Source organism: Dipodomys merriami, unplaced genomic scaffold (genome assembly GCF_024711535.1).
Source record: "Dipodomys merriami isolate MVZ:Mamm:240054 unplaced genomic scaffold, mDipMer1.0.p SCAF_987, whole genome shotgun sequence".
Lineage (NCBI taxonomy): Eukaryota > Metazoa > Chordata > Mammalia > Rodentia > Heteromyidae > Dipodomys > Dipodomys merriami.
The window spans coordinates 111,989-128,265 of record NW_027206609.1 but is presented as its reverse complement, the minus strand read 5'-3'; the positions used below and the strand labels follow the sequence as shown (position 1 = coordinate 128,265).

The window sequence follows — 16,277 nt, the reverse complement described above, 5'->3', positions numbered from 1 at the left end:
TGTGTGCCCTGGAACTGTGTACTACCTTGGGCCTGGTTGGTGGGAGTGGGAGCTTCGGAGGACCTAGGATTGCAGCTGCAGGGGATGGCTTCCCCGGAGGACAGAGAGCATGTCCAACACTTAGTAAAGATATGAGTCCTGCTAGTATGGAGTGCAACAGCATATGTCAGACTCTGGGTCTTCTCATCATGACCTCTGATGGGCGAGGCGAGCCATATTTTAAATCTTGAGCTGTGATCTTCAGATCTCAACATCCTGAGTACCTAGGATTATTGGCATGAGCCTCTGGCACTGTGACTCTGGTTCTTTTTTGTATATTAGGGTTTGACCTCAAGGCTTTAGGCTTGCCAGTCAGGTCATCTACCAGGTTTTCTGTCTTGGGCATTTCTGAGATGGAGACTTAATATATGCTCAGGCTGGGGTGGATCACATTCCTCCTGTATGTGACAGGCATGAGCCACCAGGGTCGGTCCTCTAGTTGGGATGGTAGACATGTAGTGCCACGCTCAGTCATTGGATTAGATGGATTGTCACAAACTCAGTCCACACCAGCCCATTTTTGACCACAGGTGAAGCTCTGGGTTGGGCCTCAACCATTGGACTTCAATCTCCTCATGGGACAGTTTTGAGAAAACAAGGGATTAATACAGAGTGATCTCTAGAGCAGGGCCAGACACAGAGGGAGGGGCCGTCAGATACGGTTCTTGGCAGTTCTGTGAGTATATGACAGAAAATACCCGGAAAGATCTCAGATGGTTTTGTGTTATTAATGTTGTGACAGGTATGGGATTATAAATCAAAACAGGATTCTCTTTCTTTAATACCCAATCCCCATGAGGAACGGGATCCTTCACTTTGTTCAGTTTTGAAGCTGGGGAAACTGAGGCACAGAGAAGTTGGGTGACCTACTTATGACTCCCAGCTGACAGGAAGCTTGGCCTGACTTCGCTGCCATGTTCCCTATGACAATGGGTGTTATTCAGTCTACTTTTTGTGGTGGGAAGTCCACTTCTTTTCAGTCATGGGGCTTGAACTCTGTGCCTGGGACAGCTCCCTGAGCTCCTCAGCTCAAAAATAGCACTCTACCACTTGAGTCACAGGACCACTTCCAGTATTCTAGTGGTTCTTTGGAAATAAGAATCTCACATGTGTTCCTGCCAGGGCTGGCTATAAACCACAATCCTCATATCTTTGCCTCCACTGTACTTAGGATTACAGGCCTGAGCAACAGGTACCTGGCTTAAGTGTAATTCTGACCTTCTTTCGTTCTCTCTCTCTCTCTCTCTCTCTCTCTCTCTCTCTCTCTCTCTCTCTCTCTCTCTCTCTCTCTGTCTCTCTGTCTCTGTCTCTGTCTCTGTCTCTGTCTCTCTCTGTCTCTCTCTGTCTGTCTCTGTCTCTCTGTCTCTCTGTCTCTCTGTCTCTCTGTCTCCCTGTCTCTCTCTCTCTCTCTCTCTCTCTCTCTCTCTCTCTCTCTCTCTCTCTCTCTCTCTCTCTCTCTCTCTCTCTCTCTCTCTCTCTCTCTCTCTCTCTCTCTCTCTCAGGAACTGATTGAATGGGTGCTGGAGGAGTTGGCCCAGCGTCCCTAATGTGGTTGGAACCAAGGTGGCCCTCTCATTCTGGAGGTGGGCTGTGGGTCAGGAGCTGTCTCACTCAGTCTGTTGTACCAGCTCCATGAGGTAAGTCCCTCTGTGCCCTGGCTAGACCGTGACAGTTATTCATTGTCTATCTAGCCTTACTGGATTCAGTACTGTGATCAATGCCCTTTTCTAGCAAAAATTTCTGGCTAAAATTATGATACATAGTTATGTAATGAAAATTTAATGCCATCTTAAGAGAGTTATTTAGTGTTCTGGGAATGTGGCTTCATGGTAAAGTGATTGCCTAGCATTCATGAAACCCTGGGTTCAATTCCTCAGTAACACATAAACAGAAAAAGAAACACTGGAAGTGGTCCTGTGCCTCAAGTGGTAGAGGGTTAGAATTGAGAAAAAAAAAAAAGCTGAGGAATAATTCCCAAGTGCTGAGTTTCAGCCTCAGGACTGCCAAAACAACAAGAGCAACAACAACAACAATGAACATTTAGTTAGTAAATGCAAAATAAAGAACCCAAACTTGGAATATATAATTGTTCCTTCCATACTGATACTTGACAATAGTCCCTAATTCATGTACTTTACCTATATTAGGATACTGTGTTAAAAAAAAGTTTTGCTCATTAGGTCAGGGCAATTAATGCCAGGAATGTGCTTAGATGTCAGGTGTAGATTAATTCTGGAAATTCACATATTCCAGGATTTTGAGAGGGGTCACTGCTAATCAAAATGAAAAGGGTAGTCTAAGTGAGATTTGGAAATCATTTTGGCCAATCATAGCACCAAAAATGCAGAGGCTAATTAACAGTCGTGACAGAAGAAAAGGAATAACTCCAGATGGAAGGAAAAAATGATAGTAGCTAAGGTATAGCAGAAACAGTTCTAGGGAACCATTTTTGGTTATTGAAGAACTAGTTATCAACTAGGCTTATTCCTCATTGTTTTAGCATTCTAAATCTCTTAGGCTAGATAAATCTGTCTCCTTCTAGGCTGTTCTTTCATATCTGATATCCTTTGCTTTCTGAAAATCTGTCTTTCTATATTTCTCTATGAACATTTCCTAATACTAAATACACCTACACAGATGTCACAGGATGCTAATGTAAGGGTCCCATAGCTCATGAGTCATTAATGTAACAAAATGGAAAAGGAGGAGATATTTATTGCTACCTCAATTTTTCTGGAAAGCTGCAATGTCATCATTTGGTTCAAATTTCCATTCTTTGTCTACATAGTGTCATTAAGTGCACATAAATGCAAATATGAGCCAGGTACTGGTGGCTCTTGCCTGTAATCCTAGCTAAAACCAGAGGATTGTGATTCAAATCCAGCCTGGTCAGGAAAGTCCATGAAACACTTATCTTCAATTAGCCACCAGAAACCCAGAATTGGTGCTGTAGCTAAAGTGGTACAGCATTCAAGTTGAGCTGAAGAGCTGAGAGACAGTGCCCAGGATCAGTGTTCAATCCACACAATCAAAAAAAAGTGCAAATATGGCTTTAAGTTTCCCCCAAAGGAATGATTAAGTCAACAGTAATCTTCCCAAAGGATTCAGTGCACCTACTTTTGCTGAGTTATTTAAGTTATGGTTTCTTTGATGAACATATTCTCTTCTTTAAAAATGGTCAAAGATTAGCTTTATCGTAAACTTCATCTAATATTTCTTGGTTCAAAAGAGAAGTCAAAACAGTTGTTGTCACTTAGCTTTCTTACTGTCTTAGTTCAAAGCCAACCAGGCAGGAGAGTCTGTCAAACTCTTATCTGAAATTAAACACCAAAAAACCAGAAATGGAGTTTTGGCTCAAGCAGTTGTGTACTAGCTTTGGGGGCAGGTCGGAAAGAAAGACAACTGTTCAGGGACAGGTTCCAGCCTCTGAGTTCAAGCCCCAGAACTAGCACAAAGTAAACAAACAAGCAAACAACACAATTCCTGGGTATTTCTTTGGGACTCTCCTTAAAGGAGTAGTGGTCCGATAAGAGGCTGGTTTTGCTGATCATACTCTCTGGATCCTGCTTTTTTGAAATCTTTATTGCTATGGAAAACTCAGGACCAGACTAAAGGAATTGATAACTGACTCCTGCAACAAGAGAATCATCTCAGGAGTGAAACATTCATCCATAAGACACTTCAGCACCTCCATATCTTTGTTTATTTGCAGTAGAACACTTTTAAAACAAAGTTATTTCCTTTTGTTATGCTGGCCTTCAAATGGCATATTGTTTCCTTTTGTAATACTCTCAACTACAAGTTTACAGACAAGTTTTATATGAATAAAGAACACACTCAAAATTGTCAGGAAGAAAGTTTCCTTCAAGCCTTGAATTCTTTTCTTGTACAGTAAAAAGGAAATCAAAAGTTAACTTGAACTTTGTCATTCCTCTATGCTCAATTCGTCTCCTGAGATCGATTTCCACATCTAGTAACAGTTACTTCCGCTTACTTCCAGTAACAATCTATGGTGCTGCTCCAGAAAAAAAATGAATGTTTTCTGGCTTCATTGAAATAGCACAAGGACACTTTTGGACATGAGGTAACACGTGTTTCAGAGACAACTTAGTAAGGAGAAAATATGAAATTTAAATTGTTTATGAATACTTTTTTCATGAGTACATTTTGTTCAAAGTTCTTAAGTGCTCTGTAAATTATGGTGAATTTTAAATGGGAGAAGGTTCTCAAATCATTTTTTGTGAGTGTATGCGCTGTGCATTAATTTCCCAAGTGTACACGAGTGAACAGTAAGAGAAACAATAACAATAATACGAAAGAGAAGTTCTGTGTTTATTTAAAAGGCTTCAGTAAAATATAGAACACTCTACAAATAGGACAACATTGAAACAATAAAGCCAAGTCCAGTATGTAGATTTATGGGAGTGATATAGAGAAAGCATTACTTCTATGTGGAAGATGAAGCCAAATCCTTTCTAAATCACGCTTTATAAACACGTAATTTTGTAAAAAGGAGAATGGAAGAATGAATGTTTCCAATGCAAGTCACGTATGAGAGAATGGACTTAACTGGAAAAAATAGGAATTATACTAGCAATGAATCTGGTGGCTAAGGTCACATTTCTTTTTTTTTCCTTTTCTTATATTCTTTTTTGTAGTTGTTGGTCTTGGTACAATATGGGACTGGGCACTGTCCTTCTGCTCAAGGCTAGTGCTCTTCCACTTGAGCCACAGTGCCACTCCCAATTTTCTGGTAGTTATTGGAGAAAAGAGTCTCCAGGACTTTCCTACCTGGGCTGGCTTTAAACCCCAATCCTCAGATCTCACCACACCCAGCTTAGGACCACATTTCTAACATTGTATACTCAAGATATGTAATGTATATGTTCATCTATCTTTATATTAATTCTTGAGTTAAAAATCTGGGCTACAGGTTATACTTAACACTCACAAAAGTGTTTGTAGTTTAAAAGTTGATACTCCTGGAAAAATAAAACCTAAAAATGTAAAGGAGTCTGAGAAGTTCAATTTGTATCCAGCCTGGGCAGAACAGGCTTTGAGACACTACCTGAAATTAAACAGCCAAAAGCTGGAATACTAGTCATGAGCAAGATTGCTGAATAAGAGCATGAGGTTTTTGCATACATACACACTAACATACACATACACACAAAGGGACTTATATGTGCACACAAAAATACACAAATGAAACAACTCTCAGAATATGTAGAAAAGTTAGAAAACAATAGAAAATATGTCCTGAGTAAGACTAGAATCAAGTGATAATTTTTAATATTAGAAAGCCCTCCAGTGAACTTTCCCCAAAAAAGTTGAGAATATTACATAGCTAGGAATCAGTGATAGTAAGAGAGTCAAGCAACATTATTAACGGGATAGGATTCATGGAGGAATGAATCAGGGAACCCTGTAGGTGCATATAAAAATGTTCATATCTTGTGTGAATTGTTAGAACATCTTTGAAAATAGTACATAAAGAGTCTGAGCAGTCAGTTTAGTGGATAAGATCTTAGGAGAAGTTCAGAATTGCGAGTCTGTTTCTAGAGTAAATAAACAAACTATGGCAGGGCAATGTGATACAAGCCTGGAATTCTAGCACTTCGTCAGGAGATTAGAGAATGGAATTACATTGCAATACCTTCCCTGGACCAGGTAGAAAAACTTTGTCTCAATAAAACAAACCAAACAACAAAAAAAAAGGAATACACAGTTGGAATTTTGGGCTAATTTTCTCATTATGTTTTGAGAAGTCAAGTTTCCTATTGAAATGCACCTTATATATATCCTCATTTGTGTTTTAAATGCTCTCTTATTACAGAACATTCTAGATGCAGAATGGCTCATTATTTCCATCCAAAAATTTGCAAAACTAAGTAAGCACCATTCTGTTGGATTCCAAAGAAATGTTGAAGGATTACAAAAGTTTAAGCCTGGAGAAATAGCAAAGTTCATCTAATGTAGTACTTTGTAGACTTTGTTAAATTAGAATTTAGATTTAAAATATGTATTTTTGTTTTGTTTGTAATTTTATATTCTATAGGATACTAAAAAATTATTTTTAAGTAGAGGGATTAATGGACAAATTCACAAATGATTCTTGCATTCTATTTTCCTAGAATATTCTTTCAAGAGAGTTATAATTAGAACATAGTTAATAGATAATTGCCATAGTTCATGTACACCATGTTAATGTGAATAATCTAGACAGAGTTGCTAACAAATGGATGATATCAATTTATAAATTTAGAAAAACAGCAATTTCCTCTCTGTTTGTTTCTAGCTCTCTGCTCTCTCTGTTCATTTCTAGCTCTCTCTCTCTCTCTCTGTTCTATTCTAGCTCTCTCTCTCTGTTCTTACCTCTCTCTCTCTCTGTTCTTTTCTAGCTCTCTCTGCTCTAGCTCTTTCCTCTCTTTTCAAGCTCTCTCTCATTCCCAGCCACGTGGAGTGCGAACCTTGCCTGGTCCCAGCAGGCCTACTGAATAAACCTACCCCTTACCTGAATACCACGTGCATGCTGCTGCTGTCCTTACTCGGCTAACTCTTTTTAAAAAACCTAACATAAATGGTGCCGTGACTCGGATAAAGAGCTTAAAGTCAGGATAGCTGGGATTTCTCTCTGTTTTTTTCCCTCTTTTTTCTTTTTTTGTTTGCTTTTTCCTTTTTTGCTCTGAGGAATACCCACAGTTCTGACGGCCTTTTGTGAACCAGTCTGTCTGTGGCGGAAACAGCGCATCAATACCATTGCTGGCCTTCACATCCATGTCCACACCACTTCTCTACTCTGGCCCTGGTAACTGAGGCCCAACCATCTGATGTGCTTTGTTAGCAAAGATGTCTAAATGTTGTCAAAATTTTAGGTTTTGAGATTTGCCTTTTTTTGTTTTGTGTTGTGTATTCTACTACTGACTACATGGTTCTAAAATACTGGGCATATCTATGCTAAAATTCTCATCACGGCTAATGAGTTTTGTCATTGCAGAATATTTGTTGGTCCATTCTTGATAGGAGCAGGTAAGCTCTACTTATTCTACTTGATCTCCTTGTTGCTTTAATTGGAAATAACAAAGGGCTTTTGTGGCAAAGATTTCAGTTCAAAGCCAGCTCGGGCTGAAAAATCCCTAAGACTCCATCTTCCAGCTAAACTCTGCAAGTGATACTATAACTCAAAGTGGTTCAGTGCTAGCCTTGAGCAGAAGTGCTCAGGGACAGTGCCCAGGCCTTGAGTTCAAACCTCCTTGAACACTGGAAGTGTTATTGTAACTCAACGTGGTAAAGCACTAGCCTTGAGCAGAAGTGCTCAGGGACTCTGCCCACACATGGAGTTCAAATCTTGAATACCAACTGGGAGAAGCCATCCGAGCAACGAGCACCTAGACTCAGCCAGTCTGGGGAACAAGGAAACATGGAGAGGACTAAGAGGAGATAATATCACATCAGCTACTTTGTGCCTGCACTTTCAAAATTAACCAGAGCCGGGAGGTCAGTGGAAGTAAGAAGCCTATCCAGCCAATGGTTATACCTGTCTACATATTAACTGAACAGGAATTTATATTCTTGCCTTTGTCACCTGACTTCTCTACTTAGTCGCCAGATGTCAGAAGTAGGTAGGGACATTTCTACCAACATTTTCAGCCCCAAGTCCTTCCTCTTGCCATTTATTTGCCGTTTAGTATTTTTTTTTCCAGCCGCTCAATGCTCATGAGACTTCTCCAGACTTCACCCAAGGACTCAATCCACCAAGGGACAGCTACTGCTCACTGCCTTCTGGGAGGGGACCAAATTCCAGCCTTTTGCCCCTATTGTCCATGCCCCTTGTCAGCAGGAAGTAGCCAGAGAGAATCCTTGCCCTATTTCAAGATTATTAAAAGGCTGGAATGTAAGGTCCACCCCTAGATGGCTAGCAGACTCCACCCTCCTCACAGCAAAGTCTCCACCCAGTACCTGCGTTACCTAGGCAACTGGGATGCCTAGAAGAGGTCACATCTGAATTTGATGTGGCCACGCCTTTCCCCGCCCATACCCTAGATAAGGCCTACCACAGGCCCAGGCGCTCTCTCTGTTCCTTTCTAGCTCTCTGCTCTCTCTGTTCATTTCTAGATCTCTCTCTCTGTTCTTACCTCTCTCTCTCTGTTCTTTTCTAGTTCTCTCTGCTCTAGCTCTTTCCTCTCTTTTCCAGCTCTTTCTAATTCCCAGCCACGTGGAGTGCCAACCTTGCCTGGTCCCAGCAGGCTTACTGAATAAACCTACCCCTTACCTGAAAAAAAAAAGAAAAACAGCAATTTTTGAGGGTTTGGTTTAAAATGGTATGAAGAGAGTAGTTGTGTGACATCTTCTTTTTTCAACCTCTAAGTAACACAGGAAGCCATTTCCTTATTTACGTGCCTCTGTATACATTGAGAAAAATGCTAGGTTTGGGGTTTGTACTCAACATTGTTTTTGTTTTATTGGTTTGCCTAGAGCTTGAACTCTTGGCCTGGACAGTGCCTCTGAGTCTGTTTATGCTCAAGGCTCATGCCCTACCACTTCAAGTTCAGTGCCACTTGTGTCTGGCTTTTGTGGAGAAGTATATTGGAGATAAGATTCTAAGAAACCTTCCTGCCAGGGTGGGTTTTGAACCATAATTTTCCAATCTTAGCTTCCTGAATATCTATGATAATTAAAAAAGTATAAATATAAATAATATTTGCAAGTGATCTGATCTCAAGAATACCAGTGGAGGAAAAATTATGCATCTCAGGTTATTGTGGTATTCTTTCCAGAACACGGAGGGCATCACATTAGCAGAGGTGTAGTATTTTTCACAATAGAGATAAGCTATTCATGATATGAATTAAGGAATTTTAGGGTGCCCCTTACAAGTTGGAAACTGTTGGGCTAGGATGACTTCATGGCATAAATCTTGGGATTGATAGTCATAGAAATAACAGCTTACTCTGATAAAAAAATGCTTACTCTTGATGAATTATTACAGATGCTTCATAGTTTTATCCTCTACCAGAATGTGGCTATTTTTCTATTGACTTCTCTATCTGTACACTCCATTGGAAACTGCATCTATTGCAGAATTTTATAACATGCAAAAAAGTACTGTTTTGAATCTCTAACATATGGAATGTTGAGAATTTAAAAAGGAGTAATTATGAGTAGTTATTTGTCATATGAATTTTGAAGCAAATATATAATCTGTCCTCTTAACAAATTATTTAATTTTAAAAGTTATGGGTTTCCATAGCATTAAAGTGTTTTTCTGTTTTAGAATAAGAAAGTAATAAATTTATTCTTTTTTGAAAAATTCGGCAAGTATATTATGAAAATATTTTCTAGTTGGATAACAATCACGTTGATGACCCTCTGGTAAAAAAGAGGTAATCAATTTGAATTAGATGTCAAATAGAATTGATTTTTAAAATATTGCTACCTAAAGAATAATATTTACTGTGCCAATACAGTGAAATTACATTGTACGCAGCTTATTTTTTCAATTTTATTATCAAATTGATGTACAGTGAGGTTACAGTAATTGTAAGGTAGTGAATAAAAAACATTTCAAACTTGTTACCCCTCCTTCATTTTTCTCACAGTTTTCCTTCACCCCTTCACCCCTCACAAGTTTATAAGGTACATTTCCAACATATTGTCTTGTGAGTGTTGCTATTGCATTGGTTTTCCCTTTGTCTTTTGTCTCACCATTTTGCTTTTCCTCTTCCCTTCCCTATTTAAGGTAAATGCATACACAATACAAAATCAAATACAGCAGGAATGAACTATAGGGGAAAAACCCAAAGAAAACAAGTCACATAGTTCAACAAAAACAACAACCACAAATAAAAAAATCTGGTTCCATATCTTGGAATTCATTTTGCTTAGCATCAGCTTATATGGCTATATATACGCAGTACAAAGCTACTGGAAAATAATAGTTGCATGGACACTATATCATGAAAAGAGCATGTTAACTTTTGGATGTTAAAGGTGGAATTAGGATTGGTGAATTCGCGGTTCTGATAAAGAAATTTCAAGAGTTTTAAAGTATGACAGGTAAATTTGAATTGTTCAAAATTTTTAACAACTTAGCCTATTAAGAAAATTTAAAATTTCCTGGGAGAATAGGCTTTCATGCAAAGAAATCCATGGAGACTTAGTAGAGAGGAAGCAATGTGGGTGAAGATGGCTCTTTTTCACACTAAACAAACCTCAGAAACATTGCTGTAAATACGGTTGGTTCCCTTGGAATCCTCCTTACCCAGGAAATATATTCTCACTGTGTGAAACAAGGTTGTATTGGAATTTAAATTCAAGTTCTTAAAAAATAAGACATCAAAATTTGTGAATTTACCTTTAATTACCAAACAGTAATTCTCTGAAAAAGATAATTTGAGTCAAAATATTTAGGGAGAAAGTGCCCTCCAAAATGCAAGAAGGTGTTGGGTTTACACATTTCTGTTTGTAACACTTTCCACAATGTCTTTGCACTTGAAGCAGTGAAACAGAAAAAAATCTGATTATATAATTATGTAATTATATAATTATATAATTCAAACCAATGATTTCACATTTCTAAGTGGCTCACAAAAAATAATATCTTTAATAACATGAGATAGTGAAGACTTCTCTTATTCCATAAGCCAAAATGTTTTGGGTTCAGAAAAGAATTGAGCAAATGGAAAAGGTAAGAAAACGTAGTTCTTAGAAGCCCTAGCTAAGCGTATTGGCTTTAGCAGTGAAGGGAGTCCAAAAATTTTATATAAATTGTATTAATATTTTTTGGAGCTTCCGGTCGTGGGGCCTGAACTCTGGGCCTGGGTCCCTCAGGTCTTCAGGTCAAGGCTAGTGCTCTACCACTTGAGCCACAGCACCACTTTCGGCTTTTTTTCTTTTTGCTTATGTGGTGCTGAGGAATCAAACCCAGGGTCTCAGGCATTCAAGGCAAGCACTCTACCAAAGAGCCAACTTCCCAGCCCTAAATTGTGTTAATATTTTTACTAACTAAAATGATTTTACGGAGCCTATTTGGCTCACTACAATGCCGAGCAGATTGAATGGAGACATGGAAATACATTCCACATCCAAATGAGGCAACTTAAAGAGTTTTCAAAGACAAATCATGAAGATTTAACAGTGGTGGAGCCCATATAGTCCTTCAGCTTCACTAGACTTGAAGCCAAGATGCTGTGATTAATTGGAAATCAGGCAAGAGCTAAGAGGAGGACATAGAAGCAGGACATAGAAGAATTGACCTTTTGTAACAGACACTGTCTTTCTAGGTATAGGTGATTTAACTCTACTCTCCTCCATACATCTTGGTGAACAAATTCAAGACAAAGAGAAAAATAATCTATTGAAATAATTTTGCATAGAATAACTTCATTGTTCCTGATATGGTATCTAAGGAGAGTCTTACAATAGAAGATAAAAGTGCAGTATTTTTCAGTTTCCTCTAAGCATCTTCTTAGGAAAATATATCTTTTAGGTTAGAATTGATTGAACCAAAAAGTGATGGAGTACTTATGTTTGTGGGCACTTTAGACACAAGAAGACTTTCAAGGTAAGAGAAAAAATACAGCCAAATATTTGTGATCACAACTTCTTGGACTGTTTTCTGGAGACAAAGTTTTACATTACACTTCTCATTGACATAGATGTTGTTTCATGGCAACCAAGTGCAAGAGGGAAGTTTCATAGACTCGCTTGGCCAATTAATCAGCATGAAAGAAGAAAATGGCAAATAATATTTAATGAATTACTTTGACCAATTACTTTGCCAGAGGAAAGAAGGAAAAATATAATTCAAAATCAATTGACTTAAAAGTATGAAGAAAGAGTAGTGAAGAAAGATTAGAGAAAATATGGAGGATTGTTTTCTCTCCAGTGGAGTAATGCGTTCTTGATCTTGTTTCTTCCATTCTATCTTCACAAGCTATCAAGTGTGTCTCACGACTGGATTATCCAGTTCAGACAGAGAACTCCTAGAAGAAAGATACTATTTGCAGGAGATGTAGGTGATTGTGATTTATAACCTTAGACAATCTATTTAAATCTGTTCAAAATTCTTTCCTATCCCAAACTTCTCTCTTTGGACAGCGTTGTTTGCTTTTCCCAAGACTACCCTTCATTAACTGCTTAAAATTTTGGGAAGAAATATTCATACTATCTAGATATTTCTGGTTGGTTGTGATTTTTGTGTGTTTTTGTTTTTTGTTGTTTTTTTAAACTGAATTTCAAAAGGTTGTGCAAGTGTGTTACAATTAAATATATCCATCTAATTGTCCATTGCTCTTGGATCAGAGTCACTCCTTCCATCATTCTCAACCAAATGCTTCTCCAATATTTATTTCAGATTTACCACTTCCTTTATCATATGTGTACATTGAGTATTCTAGCTGTACTTGCCCCTTGTTCATTTTTCATTCATTCTATGTCTTTACTATAATTTCTTTCTGTTTTCAACTTCCTGATAGTCATCCTGTTAAACTGTCTACTAATACTTTGAAAGGTTTATATACATTTCATGGAGTTTCCATTCTGCATATGCTTGAACTGATGTCAGCTTATATTTCCATAATTCATTCATCTGCAGTAACAATTTGCAAGACTGGAGACGTGAAGCACTTAAACATGATTTTATTCTCATCCATTTGGAAGATTAATCTTCAGTCAAAAAGAAAGTTAAAAAATGCATAGAATGTACTCCTAGCTACCAATTTTTATAAATAGCTTTGTACAGTGGTGTGATTGTTTTATTTTACATGGTATAATATTTTTTACTACCTATAAGTTTTGGAAAAAGAAGAAAACTAAAATTTATTCCTATATAGGAATGTGATAGAAATAGAAGACAGATTTTATGTTTGTCATATCTCTGATGAGTACCCATATCAAGACCTAAAGTCATATTTCTCCCTATGTTACACAGATAGGGAAAACATAATATTACATATGATAAGACAACTATTTGTGACATTTTAAAATGTGCCTTATTAAATGATGACATTTACTTTATTAGCAAACGTTTTGGTTTGAAATTTGGCAGGCTGATCTATTTAACACATTTCTGGAAGGCTCCTATTGAAAAACACAAATTGTGGTTGGTTATTTCTAGACTTCAATGAATGGTTGAACGTGTTTGGCATTAGTGCTGGGTAAATAATTCAACTCTATTGTAACTTGCTCCCTACACATGAAAAACTTGTAATGTCACTAAGTATCATCTACTTGTCAAAAGTTATTTTGGCGAATGTGATTTTAAAAAGTTAATTTGTAAAGGAATAACTTTCAGTCGATTAAATGTAGATTATCATTGGTTTGAGAGTGACATTTTATACCACTGAACCATGTTGTACTGAAGTCCCAGTGTTTTGCAGCACTAAGGATCTTCTCAATGTTTTTCTGAATTACATTTGAACTCTAAGTAAATTTTTCTGGATCTTGGTAGACCAATTATGGATCTATCCTTCCAGGAACTATTTTTTGGCCCACTTATGCTGGACTAAAATCTTTCATTAATCATAGCGGAGGGGTATTAAAAATAATCTTATGACACCTTGTGAACTTGCTCACTGATATGGGCTGGCCATCTGTAAGTTGAATGTTTGAATCATAGTACATACTCTCAAAATTTGTGATCTCATCTTTCATTTTAAGTTGCCTTGCATTTCACAATTGCTTACTGCTAAATCCTGCATCTCAAGGAATTGGGGCCCTGAAATATAGGAAATGAGAAATTGAAATGGGTCTTCAATTACTTTGTTGCATGTTGCATGGGCCTATGTGAGAAGTCTTGCCCTTGTTATCTGATGATGCAGGTAACTGGTACCTGGGATCATAGGAATCATTGGGTCGTGCAGAAGAATAATATTTGTTTAACATCTTATCAGAAATATTTGAGCATAATCAGTAGGAATGCTTCAGAAATATGGAGAAAAACAGTTTGGAATCAGTGAATTAAAACAATAAACAGAGAAGCAGAGTAAAATCCCTTATAGATTAGAGGAAAACAAAATTGGTTTTTTACCATGTGAATTCAGAAAACCAAGAACAGTTTGAATGTATCACAAGTTTATACCAAAGACACTGCGTTAATACTTTTTTATATTCTAATATACATTTTAAACCTAATTATTTGTATTCCAATTCTATTTATTGGAATAAATAAATTTTAATTTATTTGTGAAATTATCAACTAATTCTAGTAAGTTTCATTGTGTGAAATATAAAATCAGCACATATAAATATAAAATATATAACTATATATAATATAAGAAAAAAGACATATGTTTTGCATTGTTCTGTTGTGGTTACAGTATCAAAGGCAACTCTGTTTTAAAGTATTATTACATTATCTCTACCTCAGTGTTTGATAGAGTTGCACCTAAAGATTTACTATTTGTAGATTTACAGCCTGTAGGCAAGAGAAAACACTGTGATGAAAACATTACCAATTTAAGGCCTAATAATGAGAAGAAACATCTGGACTTCTCCTGCAACTATGAAAATATTTGGTGATAGTAATGCAGTAGTGTAACTTCCTACCTGGTAGGATGGTAGACAGGCCAGGATATTAAGTAATCATGAATATGATCGATTTTTCCCCTTCTTGGCTTTAGTTACTTTTGAAATGTTAGATATAATAAACAATTATATTTTGATAAAATACCTTCTAGTCTGAACAGTTATGACTGAATTGTTCATCTCTCTATGATCCCTTGTAAGTAAGATTAGTGTTGTTCAAGTAAAACAATCTATGGTGTCAGGGTAAGATATTCTGATTGGTCTGTTCCTACATGGAAGAAGAATAAAGGGTCAGGTAGACATTTGTGCCAGTAAGACCTCACTTGGGAAAATGTCAAATGCAGAAGGTTAGAAGTAGCTCTTAAGCAAGGCTTACTTTGAATCCATTAGCTCCACAAAGCTAATTCAGTTGGATCAATTAGTACATGAAAAAGCCATCACCTTTGGACCTAGCAATAAATTATTGAAAGTATGATCAAATTCCAAATGAAAAAGACTTAAAATTGTCATTGACAAAAAAAAATTGCAAATGTGAGCATTAAGATGAACAATATATTTTTTTTCCACTATTCACAGAATTTTAGGGAAATAAGATCAGTAGCATTGTCAGGAACAATATAGTTTCCTTATTACAAGTAGGCAAAGGTGGATATAAGTCTGTATAAAGATTGCATCATTAACTGCTTAAATTTGGAAGATACTACATGCTTCAGCAGCACGTATTCCCAATTACAATACAGAGATTAACATGGCAATTGCACAAGGATGATATGAAAATTTGTGAAGTATTCCGTATTTTTCTTTCTTCAGATGCAAGAAATGAAAAACATTTATTAAAAAGTTGATTACAAAATAACAAGTGTAACAACATACGTAATTCATATAATTAAATTTAGTTTGACATCAGTGTATTAAATCTTCACCTCAGAAAGGCGTTTACATACCATAAACTTTACAAAACTTTTGAAATTAGACAACATTGTCATTTTATCCCAAAGAAAAATAATATTAGGACCTAGGAAAAAAAGGAATCTAAAACTATCTATATGGAATACAATCTGAAAGGACACATTATACAAACATAGAATATTTTAAAATATTCTTTTTCAGACAAGCACCAGAAATACTTTAGTTTCTGTACTATTCATTTAAATAGATAAGTTAAAATTATTTCTGATTAAAATTTCACAAACTCTGCAGAAATCATTATACATGTATACAAAAACTCTTGAATACATTTTGACATCCAATGCAGGCAATTCACTTGGAAGAATTCCACGGAATTCATGAATTTTTTACAGTAAGTATTGGTGTTGCCGGTGGCTCAAACTATAAAAAGAATTTTGAGGTATTACCAGGTGTAATAGACTCAGACAGGCCTACCACTATAAAGGTCATGATAAGGTCTCTAAAAGAGACTATTCAAGTTAATAAAGGGCAGAGGATTGCCCAAATATTTTACTCTCATATTTAAACTTGCCTAATCCCACACTGACTCAAAACAGAAAAGGAGGGTTTGGCACCACAGATACTGTAGCCTGGGTTCAGGAAATTACAGATAAAAGGCCTTACAAGGCCATTAAAGTCAATGGAAAACAAATAACAGGACTCTTAGACACAGGAGCTGACAGATCCTGTATAGCTGGAAAAGATTGTCCTATGGCCTGGCCAGTGCAAGAGACTTCTTCTTCCTTAATTGGATTAGGGATGGC

General features: G+C 36.9%; 1 pseudogene; it reads left to right on the top strand.

Moving 5' to 3' along the window:
• Positions 1-15,269: 15,269 nt before the first annotated feature.
• LOC138822099 (U6 spliceosomal RNA) lies at positions 15,270-15,365 on the top strand (annotated as a pseudogene).
• The last annotated feature ends 912 nt before the right edge of the window (positions 15,366-16,277 follow it).